Source organism: Passer domesticus, chromosome 19, assembly GCF_036417665.1.
Source record: "Passer domesticus isolate bPasDom1 chromosome 19, bPasDom1.hap1, whole genome shotgun sequence".
NCBI lineage: Eukaryota > Metazoa > Chordata > Aves > Passeriformes > Passeridae > Passer > Passer domesticus.
Window position 1 is genome coordinate 9,399,572 of NC_087492.1, and position 12,804 is coordinate 9,412,375.

The window sequence follows — 12,804 nt, forward strand, 5'->3', positions numbered from 1 at the left end:
GATCCGGCGCAGGCTGCGGGACACGGCGGGGCTGCCCGGCTGGAAAGAAAAGCAGCTCCGGCTGCTGACAGGAGCTGTGGGCAAGGGGCTGCCGCAGTGCGGGAGGAAAGCCGCTGGGCCAGCCCCTGACGCTGCCCCTCAGAAAGGAGGAGGAGGAGGAGGAGGAAGCTGCCACACGAGCTCGGGATGTGCCAGTGCAGAGATGAGGGGACGAGTGCGCACTTGGGGGCCGGGGCCAGCCCTCGGGCACGGCTCCAGGCGGCTCCTGAGTCGGCGTCAGGGCTGCCTGTAAGGATTTCAGGCGGCAGCCGAGAGCAGCAGCGCCAGCAGTGCCCGCCGGGCCCCATGGCCATCTGCCCGTGGCTTGCCAGCCCCTCAGGGCCGCGGGCTCTGCAGCGCTGCTCCTGCTGCCGCAGCGGGCCCGGAGCCTCGGAGCTGCTCCGCAGCCGCCACGGGAGCAGCAGCAGCCTCAGGGCTGGCCCGGGCTCGACCTGCTCAGCCCGGAGGCAGAGCCACAGCAGGGGCAAGGAGCTGAAGGAGCCCCAGGGAGAGCGGGGAGGAGAGAGGCTGGTGAGACAAGGCCCGGCCTGGAATTTTAAGGGTTTTTATTGACTAAATAACTGAACGCTAATTATTAACTAACTTAATACAACTAAAAAGTCATCATTCTGATGACTGCTGTCTCCGGCGTTTCTTGCTTCTGACCAGATGTGCCAGGTCGAGCACTGGGTGCTGAGTCCTGTCCATCGGGCTGGGGGCTCTTGATGTCCGGTGTGGCTGGAGAGGCTGGTCGAGTCCTTTCCAGCTGGCTCCTGGAACAGGAACATGGAGGCTCTCGAGAATAGGTTGAGGCGTGAAAACGCCGCTGGGATTAAGAAGTGAGTGTGATGGAGACACTGATGGCTTTTTGGGGACAGCGATGATCCCATTCCCTCCAGCTCTCCCACACACTGCCCCTCTGGTCCCCTGCCACGGCACCAATTCTGCTGCTAAATGAACCTCAAGGAAGCTGATGAAGCAGCTGCACCTTCTCCTTCCACCAGCAGCAGGTTGCACACAGGCAAGGAAGAACAAGGAGAGGGCACCTGCAGGACAGAGCCCTCCCAAAGCAAAATGGGTCTGTGGGTGCAAAGGCTCCCAGAAGCCAGGCTGGGAGAGGGCAACTGCTCCTCCCAGGCAGGGCTGTGACACGCTGTGTCCCAGAGCTGGATCATGCCCTGCCCTCCTGCCACGCACACAGGGGACTTTGGTGCCCGAGAGGGGCTGCAAGCGCTGCAGGGGCTGCTTGGGATGGTGACATGGGTGCCTGTGGCCTTCCCCTGGCCTCAGCCAGCACCTTGGGGATGAGGAGAAAGAGGCTCAAGACCCACGGTTCAGCCTGCAAACGCCGTGACCCTGTGCCGTGAGCTGCCCAGCGCCTGGCTGCTGCCCGCCAGCTGCTGCCTGTGTGCTGCAGGGCTGTGGCCCCAGGAGCTCAGCCAGCCCTCTTCCCTCACCCTCCTCAGGCAGCTGCCAGTGCCTTTCACGTGCCTGTCCTGTGACCGCATGCTCACCGTGCAGGTTCCTGGCCAGTGAGTGGCACCAGGGCACAGGGGCAGCGGGGCTGGCATGGGGGAGATGGGTGCCAGCAGTGACCCTGCTGGGCACAGGGGTGCCAGTGTCTGCTGGGGAGGGGCTGATGTGGGGAGCCCCCTCTGCAGCCCTGCCCATCAGCAGGGGCTGTGGGCACTCATCCCAAGGGCTACAGGCAGCGGGATGCCATGGGGTACAATCCCATGGGTTTGTGGGTGCCGCCTCCAACAGGAACAGGTTCTTGGTCCCCTGTCACACCCCTGTGACTCCTGCCCTCCCCAGGTACCCCGAGACACTGCCGTATTTGCAGCCAATGCCCCCCAACAAGGAGCCACAGCACAGCCAAAGGTATGGGCCCTGAGTGCAGCGGCGGCTGGTCTCAAGCCAAATCCCGGCAGGCTGCGGCCAGCACTGCCTGCAGCACTGGGGCACTGCCCTGTTCCCGGGTCGCGTTTGGAGAGCGCCTAAGGCTTTCAGCCTTGGGATGACGAGGACCCGCAGTAGCCAAAGAGAGCTGCAACCCGCAGGAGTAAAGAGACGGACTTCAGAGGTAGCTCAGTCCGGTTTATTGTCACCAGGGAATTCTACCAACTGAAGACCCCGAACTGGGGCTTGACAATGGTTTTTAAAGATGGGTGAACAACCAATGGGGAAACAGAGGGATGTCAGGTGTGGGTGACAGACACAATGGGAAAACCAATAGGAGAGAGCATAGGGAGCGGCCTTGGTCCCTGAACTAATCACTCGATGCCCTGGGTGGAAGATTCTAGATGGGAAGGCTGGGCCATCGAGTGACGGACAGGGCACCAGGGAGGGAACAAGGGATGGATACATAGGTTGCCAGGGGAGATGGGGAGGAGAGATACTAGACAAACGGGCGATCAAAAGGAGAGAGGGGATCAGGGCAGAACCATAGTAACTGTAGGGGTACATGGAGCAAACCAAATGTACAGCTCAACAAAACCATACCCGATAAACACAATACAACACCTGAGGACACATCCCTGGCTCCTGGGGTGCAGCGTAGCCCTGCCACAGCAAGGAGGGCTCTGCACCTGGGCTGGGGCAGAGGAGCCTGGTGGGGCTGGGCAGAGCTGGGGAGCAGAAGGCAGTTGTGGAGGGCCAGTGCTTGCCCCAGGCCTGGGGGGTTTTGCATTCCTTGCCTTGCCCTGCCCTGTCTCACCCACATCTCTGTCCCAAGGCTGCTGAAAGCACATCTGATGAGCTGTGTCTGTTTTCAATTTGAGCTCAAGCTTGGTGGGGAGTTGTATGCCTCCTGTGAAAGGAGTTCCCAAAAACCAAGCTCTGCAGCTGGGACAGACCAGCTCCTGCCAGCTGGTGTCCTGTGCACAGGGACCTCCCACGGCCATGGCCAGCACACCTGGCCGTGGGGACAGAGCCAGCAGATCCCGCCGGGTGGATGGACGTGGGGCTCCTGCAGCAGGTGGACAGGAGCTGGCAGGGACATGCCCCTGCAGGCAGCACTGCCAGTCCCCTCCCTGGCACAGCAGGGTGGTGCCCAGGGTGCCACAGGGCTGGGCACTGAGGATCCTCTGCCCCATCCCACAGGAGGCCAGTGGTCCGTGGCGGTGGCTCCCATGTGCCACAGAGCTCTGGGGACCATCGGAGCAGCAGTTTCAAAATGCCACCAGTTCAGCATTCTCCCCGTACGAGTGCATTTCTGCAGGGACTCGTGACCCGCCCCAACAAGGTAGGGATGATGAAGGTGAGGACATGGCACGTGTACTGGGGGCGGGCCGGGCGATGCTGAGGATCCTGGGTGAATTTGTGCCTTCAGTTTCCTTGGGCACAGCTGCTTTGGGAGGGTTGCTAGGGAATGCTGGACTGGACCCTGCCTTTCAGCCAGCTGCTCTCTCCTTCCCAGCCCAGAGTGACCCAGCTGCTGGGCAGAGGTGGACACATGCCAAGGGGCCGCAATGACCAGCTTCCTGTGGTGACCAGGACACTGGATGAGCCAGGTGTGGCCCTGTCAGGGCACGGGGAGCAGGGGGACAAGAGACTGGCTGTCTGCTGGGTCTGCACCTGCTTCCTGCGGGTCTCTGGCAAAGCAGGTGACCCTCCTGCTGCCCCGTTCTGAGCTGGCTGAGCTGACCCAGACGGGGCAGCCCCGGGGCCTGGGGCCTCAGCCTTGCCTCTCCCCCAGGCCCTGCCACCTCTCGGCATCACCGGCCAGGCACGGCCCCCCGACACGTCTCCAGGGCACCAGGGCTCCTCCAGCCACTCCAGCCCCGGGAGACTTCGACAGCCCTCAAGTAGCTGGAGAGGACTGGGAACCCAGTGCTCCACCAGGGACGTCGTCTCAGCAGAGAGTAAACTCTGGGACAATTGTTGTCTGAGAAATAACATTTTCCTTCTATTAGGCAAATAAAAACCTTCCTGAAAGACACACACAGCCTTTTCCCACTGCATCTGAAAACACTGGGATAAATCAAAGTGTCCTACACAATTTTTACTATTAGTTATCAGGCATTACTTTATTCCCAGCACTGGGGTACGTGGGAGTAGCTCCACTCAGAATGCACACCCACTCTCTAAATTTTTCACTATGTATTTTCAGCAAAACAAGTTAATGCTCATTGCCTGTAAATTACATATTTCTCTTCATTCATTAATCTCCTATCATCCATTTGTTATTGATTTCTCAGTTCTCATGCTGCTGCCAGATGAACAATTGCTTGCTCCTGGCGGGCTCCACACTATGCTCATTTTGCCAAGTCCATGGAACCACACCATCAAAAGCAGGATAAACTTTTACCAAGGAGGGGAGTCAATCTACAGCCCATCGATCTAAGCTTTCGCTAATTAAATAACTGGCCAGCTGTACCAACTTTTCTCCTCATTTGCAAAGAAGCACCATTTCACCACATGGTCAGGTATGACTGTGGGTTCACCAACCACCCGAGACTGCCAAGGAGACTCCCAGGGCAGAAGAGTGCATGTGCTGAGGGGAGGAATGTATAGTCATGTCTTGGGGGAAATTATTGCCATATGTATGTTTCTTCTGAGAATAGTTATGAATATGATGACAAATACAGTATTTCAACATACTTTGAAATATGTATGTTGAAATACTTTCCGTGTTCACAGCATGTACTCTCTGTGCAGCCATCCCCCATACATCTGGCTTTGCAGTAAAGAATGCCTAATTCCTAATATGAAAAAAATCCCTAATATGAAAATTAAAGCATTTATTTCTTTCTGGTTGTGATAACAATGTTAATTGGTCCACTTTTCAGTCTTTTTATTATGTATAGTTTTTTTCCAGATATTGTTTTCACTACAGTAAGAGCAGAATTCTCCTTGTTCATTTCTTCTTTACCTCTGGTTTCCACACCTTGTCCTCACACTCTACAAATTCTGCATTCCTGGTGTCCAGTTCTTAGCCCCATTTCTCTACCCCAATCTTTGTTCACTGAATCATGTCAAGGTTATCTAGCAAAACTTAAAAGTTCAGTAATTTTCCCAAATAGTGTTCCACTAACAGCAGTTTGTATAAAGTCTTGCTACATGCTCCTGTGGAAAACTGCACTGCTTATGATTAAGTGAAACCATTATTAACAGACTTAATGAAAACAAATAATAGGAATCTCAAATTAGAAAGTTATATCATTTCCAACACATCCCCCCTTTATAAGTGACCTTATTTCTTTTAGGATTACTTCCACTTAAATCATTGGATATTTAGAAAGACTTAAGACACTAAAATGCAATAATTCCTATTAAACTACTAAGTAAAACTTTTTGGCAAAACTTATACTATTTTAGATCCAGGGCCATTCAATTTTACCAGCATTTTATCTTGGGCTTGTTATTCAGGGGTTACATTAGAAAGGTCACACATTTTGTTGCAGCAACTATTGGGATGCTTTTCTCTGCCAGCCCTTCAGCAGCTTTATCTGCCAGTCAGTTTCCAACACTAACTGATGTATTTCCTAATGGATGATCTTTACAATGCATGAGAGCCACTTGGGCTGGTACCTGAACACTTTCTAGTAATTGTCTGGTAATGTCTCCACCTTTGACAGAGGATCCTTGTGCTGAAAGGAGCCCTCCTTTGTTCCAGAGAGCTCCGTGGGCAGGTACTGCTCCAAAGGCACGGTTAGCATTAGCCCATGTGTTCCCATTCTTCCCCTGAGACAATTCCAGGCTGCCATAGACTGAGCAGCTCAGCCCTGTGTGCAGAGGTGGTAAGAGGTAATGGGACGGCTTGGATTGGGCCCTACTGCACAGCCAAACTTCTGCTTTCCTTTGCTCACAAAGCTGCTCCCACCTGTGGACAATTCCCAGGCCGGATCTTCTACCAGAGGATCTCCTCTGCTGGAGTGAAGCTGCTCAGTCGTTGGAACACAGGCATGTTGTGAGGCTTCTTGACTTTCTGGTACAGATTCCAGGAACGTGGCTGGGTGCAAGGCAAAGGAGTTGTTTGCAGTTCCCCATCATCCTGCTCCAACAAGACAACTTGATACTTCAGCATTTGACTTGGGGGTCACCAGTGGCCTCCTTTGTGTTCTAGAACAGAGAGGACCAAGGGGGGAACATGAGCAGTCATTATCTGCCCATGGTCCATTCTGGGCTTCTTGGTTTAAAGCGCAGCTCCTGCTCCAAGTCAAAGGCAGTTAAGGGACATCCCTTAACTTACACTGTCCACTTGTTTGGAAAAATATCTTATGGCCCTTTTCCATGTGCATAACCTCTGAGCTAACACCCGTAGTGCAACACGTCAGTGCTCATGAACAATCTGCTCAAGAGGCTTGCTCAAGTCAGGTAATGCCTGTGCTGGGCTGGCATTAGAGCTCTCTTGGGGTCTCTGAAAGCCTCTGGCATTCTGGGGTCCACTGTAGCACCTCCTTGGTGTAGCACCTCCTTGGGCGATTCTCAGGGTCTCATATACAGGTCTTACCCATACGCCAGAATTAAAAATCCTGAGCCCACACCAACCACCCATTCCTAGAAATATTCCTAACTTGCAAACAGACCTTGGCTCTGGAGTTTCACAAATCCCCTCCACCCTTTTGGTTGCAAGGCTTTGCTGTCCCTGGGAAATGAGCCTCAGGTAGGTTTGGCATTAGGGCACTTCTTTGACACTTTGGGCCTTCTTCTTGGATACCCTGTAACTGGCTTGTCTCAGAATGTTCAGGAAACTTAAGAGTCATTTCAATGCATCCAGCTTGAGTTCCATTAGCAATTAAAGTATCACCTGCATACTGCAGCAAAGGGGTATCTTCATTCTCCTTTTCCCATTCTGAAGTGACTGCCAGAGCCCTGGCCAGCTCTTAGAACTCCAGCACCCCACCAGCAATAGGGAACTGCCTGGGTATGGGGATTTACCAGAGACAGAACCTTTACAGCCACTTGCTCTAAGATGCCAGATAGAAGCCACATCAGGAACCAGGAAGAGGAGAAAGCTGTCTGTCTAGATGTTCCACAAGGAACAGCTTATTCCAGGTGAAAGGAGCTCACACAAAGAGCTCCAGGCACTCCTGTGCAAGGGGCTTTGTACAGATACAAATCAGGGGGTGGATACAAACAGCAAACCAACAGGGAATCCTCAGGGGAGGAGTGAGGGGATTACATCAAGCATCTGGGGCCAGTTGGGGTAGGAGGGTGCAGAGGATGGCTCACATGCGCCAATGGGGCTTCTAGGAGTAGGGGGATTCCAAAGGGATGTTGCGAACAGGGATTGGCCCGAGAGTTAAGGGGCAGAGAAGGTTCAGGAATAAGGGGCTCGGTTGCCTTGACAGGCAGGGAAAGAGCTGGAACAAGGGGTGGAGAATGACATGAGGGGCAGCTTTGAGGGAGGGTAAAACCCAGGGGTAAACCATCTCAGGGAGAACATGAGGGCACGAGGACAGAACGACGCACGTAAAAAGGAATCAATAAGATAAATTCAAAGCGCAACACCATCCCTCCAATTCTTTTGTCAATTGGTTTTTGTCTTGGGGTGTGTCGTGGGTTAAGACGGAAGTGAGTTTTTTGGGAGGTTGTGGTCAAACCAGTCAGTGCTTGGATTTGAATATTGGCACCTGGTTTGGCCACCGAAGGTATGGACCGCCTCTGAGAACACAGGGGGTTAAAAGCAAGAACTGCCAGGGGAACTCTCTCTTAGTTTCAGTCTGTAAAGGAGCTCAGAGCTCCCCTGCCCAGCCTGGGCTGGCTGGGGGAGGGAAGCCATGCGGCCGGGTGAGGTAGGCCGGAGCCTCGGGCAGAGGAGGGGAGTGAAGGCCTTGCAAGATGGAAGGGTGGAGGAGCCTGAGAAGCATCGGGCCTCCCTCCTACCCCACGGGAGACAGAGAGAGAGAGAGAGAGAGCCAGTGCCTGTGCTGCCTTGGAATTCGATATCATGGACTGGCAGCATGGCCGGCCAGAAGTGGGGGATGCGGCGAGAGAAGGTGCCCGGCAGCTGTGGGAGTTCTGGGCAGGCAGAGGCCCAGATTTTAACCCCTTTGTAAAATAATGGAAACCTTACAAATACTGATCCTCCTGAATGAGAATGAGGAGAGAAAGGTGAAGTATGAAGAAATGGGCAAGTGTGAGGAAAGTTGGTGCACGTGAGAGATGTCAGAAGAGGTGAGAAGAATCCTAGGTGGGCAGAGATGATGGATTGGCCTTGAGCTGGACTCTTTCTTGTATGGCCATGGACAGACCCATGTTCTTCCTGTGACTCAGAGACTGTATTTAGGGGGAGGCAATGCCTTGGAGTCAAGAGGGAAGCAGTGGCGGGAACAGAGATGGCTGAGGAGGGTGTGGGATGCCCTCTGTCTCCAGGAGGGGAAGATCTCTGTTCATGAGGCCCCTCGGCCCCAGGGGTTTAAATTTGGGGGGGACTGGTGTCCTGAATTTGAGAGACTGCTGCTTTTGAAACTGAGTGGAGCATCCTTAAACGGGGAACCCTAAAAGCAGTCCTGGCCCATGTGCAGTGGTGAGAGCACTGGACATGGAGGGAAGAAGTCACGAGGGCCGATGTTCTCTGGGTGGTGCCACGAGTGACACGGAAACACAAGAAGTTTCAATTGTGTTTCTGGGGGAAGCCTATGGTGCAAGGGGGGACTCATCTCTCTCTGATGGATTTGAGGGTTGATTACTTGAGGGGTGATGATGGACTGATTATGTGAGAGATCGTGATGTGGTGGAAATCTATGGTGTTATTTCATTCTGTGGAGAAAATGGAGTGGAGGAGGAGGAGGAATGGATTTGGAGGGTTTTCATTCTTAGTTTTGTGTTTGTTCCTTTTTAAATGTTGTAATTAATAAAATTAGTTTCCTTTATTCCTGAGTTGGAACCTACTTTGCTCTGTTCCTGATCACATCACACAGAAGCCACCAGAGAAAGTGTATATTCATGGAGGCACTGGCACTGTGGCAGAGTCAAACCATGACAGGGTGACAGCATGATACTGTGTCTCCTATTGTCTGCTTTATGCCCAGACATGGGTCCTATAACTTTAAGCTAGGTCTGAGAGAGGGGTGCAAAGCCAGTGGAATTCTTTTGGTGTGGTTTTCCAACATCCTGCCCCAGGCTCCCTCAGCTGTGTTGTGCAGCACAGAGGGAGTACATCTCGGCTTTCAGCTGGCTTCTTGTTTCTTTGACAATGGCAGAAGTCTTTCCAGGACTGTGGCTTCTTCTCCTGGAACGGTTTTTGCTTTTCCCTGGTCTGAAGCAGTAGAACATCGCCGGCAGCCCTGTGCCTTGGCCCGCAGGGGAGGCCCTGGGATGCACAGCCCGGCTCGGGACTCGGGAGGAGCCGAGCCACGCCGACAGAAGGAGCTCTGAATCCACCAGCCTACCCCACAATGAGAAGGCTTGAATATCTAACATTATTCATTCTTTTTCCCATGCCTGCCTGCACACTGTGTGTTAAATAAACAGCTTTTTTCAATTTCCTCCAAAAAAATTCCTTGCTGTGGGAGGGAGGGCGTGCTGAAACCTGTTTTCTTTAGAGGAGATGTTTCCTCCTAACTTGTCTCAAATTGAGACATTTCTCAAATAATGTGGCGTGATTTTTGAACCCTGGAGGAAGAACAGTCCACCTCAATTGGTTTTCATGGCCCATCAAGGAACTTTCCATTCGAGTTGACTTTCAGTTTCAAGGGCAATGCAGAAAGAATCATCCTTACCATCCACAACAGTGGACTCATCAGTTTCCTTAACTGAGGTGAAGAGTGTATAAGGCCTTGCTGCCACTGGGTCTCACACCAGTCTCACACTATTTCCTTGACAGCTCTGACATCTTGTACTGGCCTGTGTTCCTTAGTGTGTGCTTCCTTTACTGGCAGGAGAGGAGTCCTATATTGTGACTCACATTCCCTTAGTGATCCATCTTCCAAAATTTAGCAATTCATTCTTCTAACCCTCTTCTACCTTCTAACTTCAAAGAATAATTGTTCTGCCTGACCAGTCTTCCATCAGGCTCCAACTGAATCCTTACTGGTTCCAGTGTCTTGATTTCCCTGGAATTCCACTGGTGCACACCAACACAGTGACAGTGTTTTCCCCCTCCTCCCACCAGGGATGTGCAGGAGGGAAATACTTGTCCAGCATTCCCTGCTGAACATTCTGAGCATGCCCTCTCTCAGCCTCTTCCCCCACTTTTGCCATTACCACAATTCCTCCACCTGGAGTTAACAGTGTGTCTGAACGACCTTCCTAAAATCCCAGGGCTCTTTGCCTTGAACCCACTGGATTAGGGCATCAGAGGATCTCCCGGAAAAATCTTTGGAGTGCACCGGAGTCCTCTCGATCCCATCAATCCATGGAGCAAAAGAAGGAGGAAAGTTCCACCTGGGTCATTAGCAACTGTCACCAAAACCAGGATAAATGAAATCCTCAAAGACTATCCTTTTAGTTTTGGCAAGTTGGGCGTTACTTTATTCTTCTCAGGACGAGTGGAGCGGATAGTTCGAGCCACACACACAGAAAAAATTTTGACTTAGTTATCTGTTTTTTATAAACAAAGGTCATCCATTCTAAATCACATAATTGACTTCATTACTATGCATTCTAACTACTATTGGGATTCACCCACGGAGACTCTCTGCCCTGACCAGCAGGAGCAGCAGGGCTGGCCCGGAGGCAGAGCCACAGCAGGGGCAAGGAGCTGAAGGAGCACCAGGGAGAGCGGGGAAGAGAGAGGCTGGTGAGACAAGGCCCGGCCTGGAATTTTAAAGGTTTTTATTAACAAGATAACTTAACGCTACTTAACTAATTATATACTAACTTAATACAACTAAAATATCATCTTTCTGATGACTGTTGTTACAGGTGTTTCTCGCTTCGGACAAGATGTCCCAGGTCGAGGACTGGGTGATGAGTCCTGTCCATGTGGCTGGGGGCTGTTGATGTCCAACAGGACTGGAGAGGCTGGTCGAGCCCTGGGGCCCGTGAGACCTGTCGGGGAGCTGTTCGTGGCTGGTGCTCTCGTGAGGCGGCAGGGCCTGGGGGTGAAGTGAGGGTGAGCTACCACAGGTGCTGGCCCCACCCACCAGAACTCAAGCACTTGTCCCACACTGGCCATGGCCATTTTCCCACCTCACTCCAGCTCCAAGCTCAGTTACCCCATGTACCAGTCCTCCCAATCCATTCTGCCCCTTCTTTCTTACCCCAGACGCAAAATACCCATGCCACATTAGCCAGATCTGCACACAGAGCCTTATTCATTCTACAGCCCGTACCCAGCAGATAATCAGCCCCCTGTTCATTATCCCCCATGCCCTAACGGGGCCATACCTGATGCATCCTCTGTCCTGATTGCCATACGATACTGGTCATTACGGCTCCTGGAGATGTGCCCGTCACTGGGCTGCAGCAGGGTCACACTGGGCTGAGGAGGAGAGGGCAGCTGGCTGCAATGCAGGGCCCAATCCAGCATCCCCCAATGAACCTCCCAACCCAGGTCTCCCTGGGAACTGAAGGCACAGATTGCTGCTGGATAGTCAGCAATGCCATCAAGCCTCAGTCGCCATTCTGTGTCCCCACCTTCATCATGCCTATCTTGTTGTGGAGTACCAGGAGACGCTGCAGCTCTGCACTTGTATATGGAGAAGCCTTGATGTTCTGCATGGTGGAGCTGCGGCTCTGATGGTCCCAAGAGCTCTGCGGCACACGGGGGACCCTGCCATTGACCAATTGCCTCCTGTGGGATGGGGCAGAGGATCCTCAGTGCCCAGCCCTGTGGCACCCTGGGCACCACCCTGCCGTGCCAGGGAGGGGACGGGCAGTGCTGCCTGCAGGGACATGTCCCTGCCAGCTCCTGTCCACCTGCTGCAGGAGCCCCAAGCCCATCCACCCGGCCGGATCTGCTGGCTCTGTCCCCACGGCCAGGTGTGCTGGCCATGGCCGTGGCAGGTCCCTGTGCACAGGACACCAGCTGGCAGGATCTGGTCTGTCCCTGCTGCAGGGCTTGGTTTTTGGGAACACCTTTCACAGGAAGCACACAACTCCCCACCAAGCTTGAGCTCAAATTGAAAACAGACACAGCTCATCAGATGTGCTTTCAGCAACCTTGGGACGGAGATGTGGGTGAGACAGGGCAGGGCAAGGTAAGGAATGCAAAACCCCCCAGACGTGGGACAAGCACTGGCCCTCCACAGCTGCCTTCTGCTCCCCAGCTCTGCCCAGCCCCACCAGGCTCCTCTGCCCCAGCCCAGGTGCAGAGCCCTCCTTGCTGTGGCAGGGCTACACTGCACCCCAGGAGCCAGGGATGTGTCCTCAGGGCCCTTACCTTTGGCTGTTCTGTGGTTCCTTGCTGGGGGGCATTGGCTGCAAATATGGGAGAGTCTCGGAGGACCTGGGGAGGGCAGGAGTCACAGGGGTGTGACAGGGGACCAACAACCTGTTCCTGTTGGAGGCGGCACCCACAAACCCATGGGATTGTACCCCATGGCATCCCGCTGCCTGTAGCCCTTGGGATGAGTGCCCACAGCCCCCGCTGATGGGCAGGGCTGCAGAGGGGGCTCCCCACATCAGCCCCTCCCCAGCAGACAGTGGCACCCCTGTGCCCAGCAGGGTCACTGCTGGCACCCATCTCCCCCATGCCAGCCCCGCTGCCCCCATGCCCTGGTGCTACTCACTGGCCAGGAACCTGCACGGTGAGCATGCGGTCACAGGACAGGCACGTGAAAGGCACTGGCAGCTGCCTGAGGAGGGTGAGGGAAGAGGGCTGGCTGAGCTCCTCGGGCCACAGCCCTGCAGCACACAGGCAGCAGCTGGCGGGCA

The 12,804-nt window shown here is 53.7% G+C and overlaps 1 protein-coding gene and 1 long non-coding RNA gene across 2 annotated transcripts in view; one reads left to right on the plus strand and one right to left on the minus strand.

Annotated features, from left to right (window-relative positions):
- Nucleotides 1-12,804, minus strand: part of LOC135283848 (uncharacterized) — a 250,559-nt gene that overhangs the window by 18,094 nt on the left and 219,661 nt on the right. The gene's annotated exons all lie outside the window — the stretch shown is intronic.
- Nucleotides 7,761-12,804, plus strand: part of LOC135283855 (uncharacterized) — a 40,474-nt gene continuing 35,430 nt past the window's right edge. Inside the window, exon 1 of the long non-coding RNA XR_010349453.1 lies at nucleotides 7,761-8,097. This is a non-coding gene — a long non-coding RNA (uncharacterized LOC135283855). The remainder of the gene's footprint in view (nucleotides 8,098-12,804) is intronic.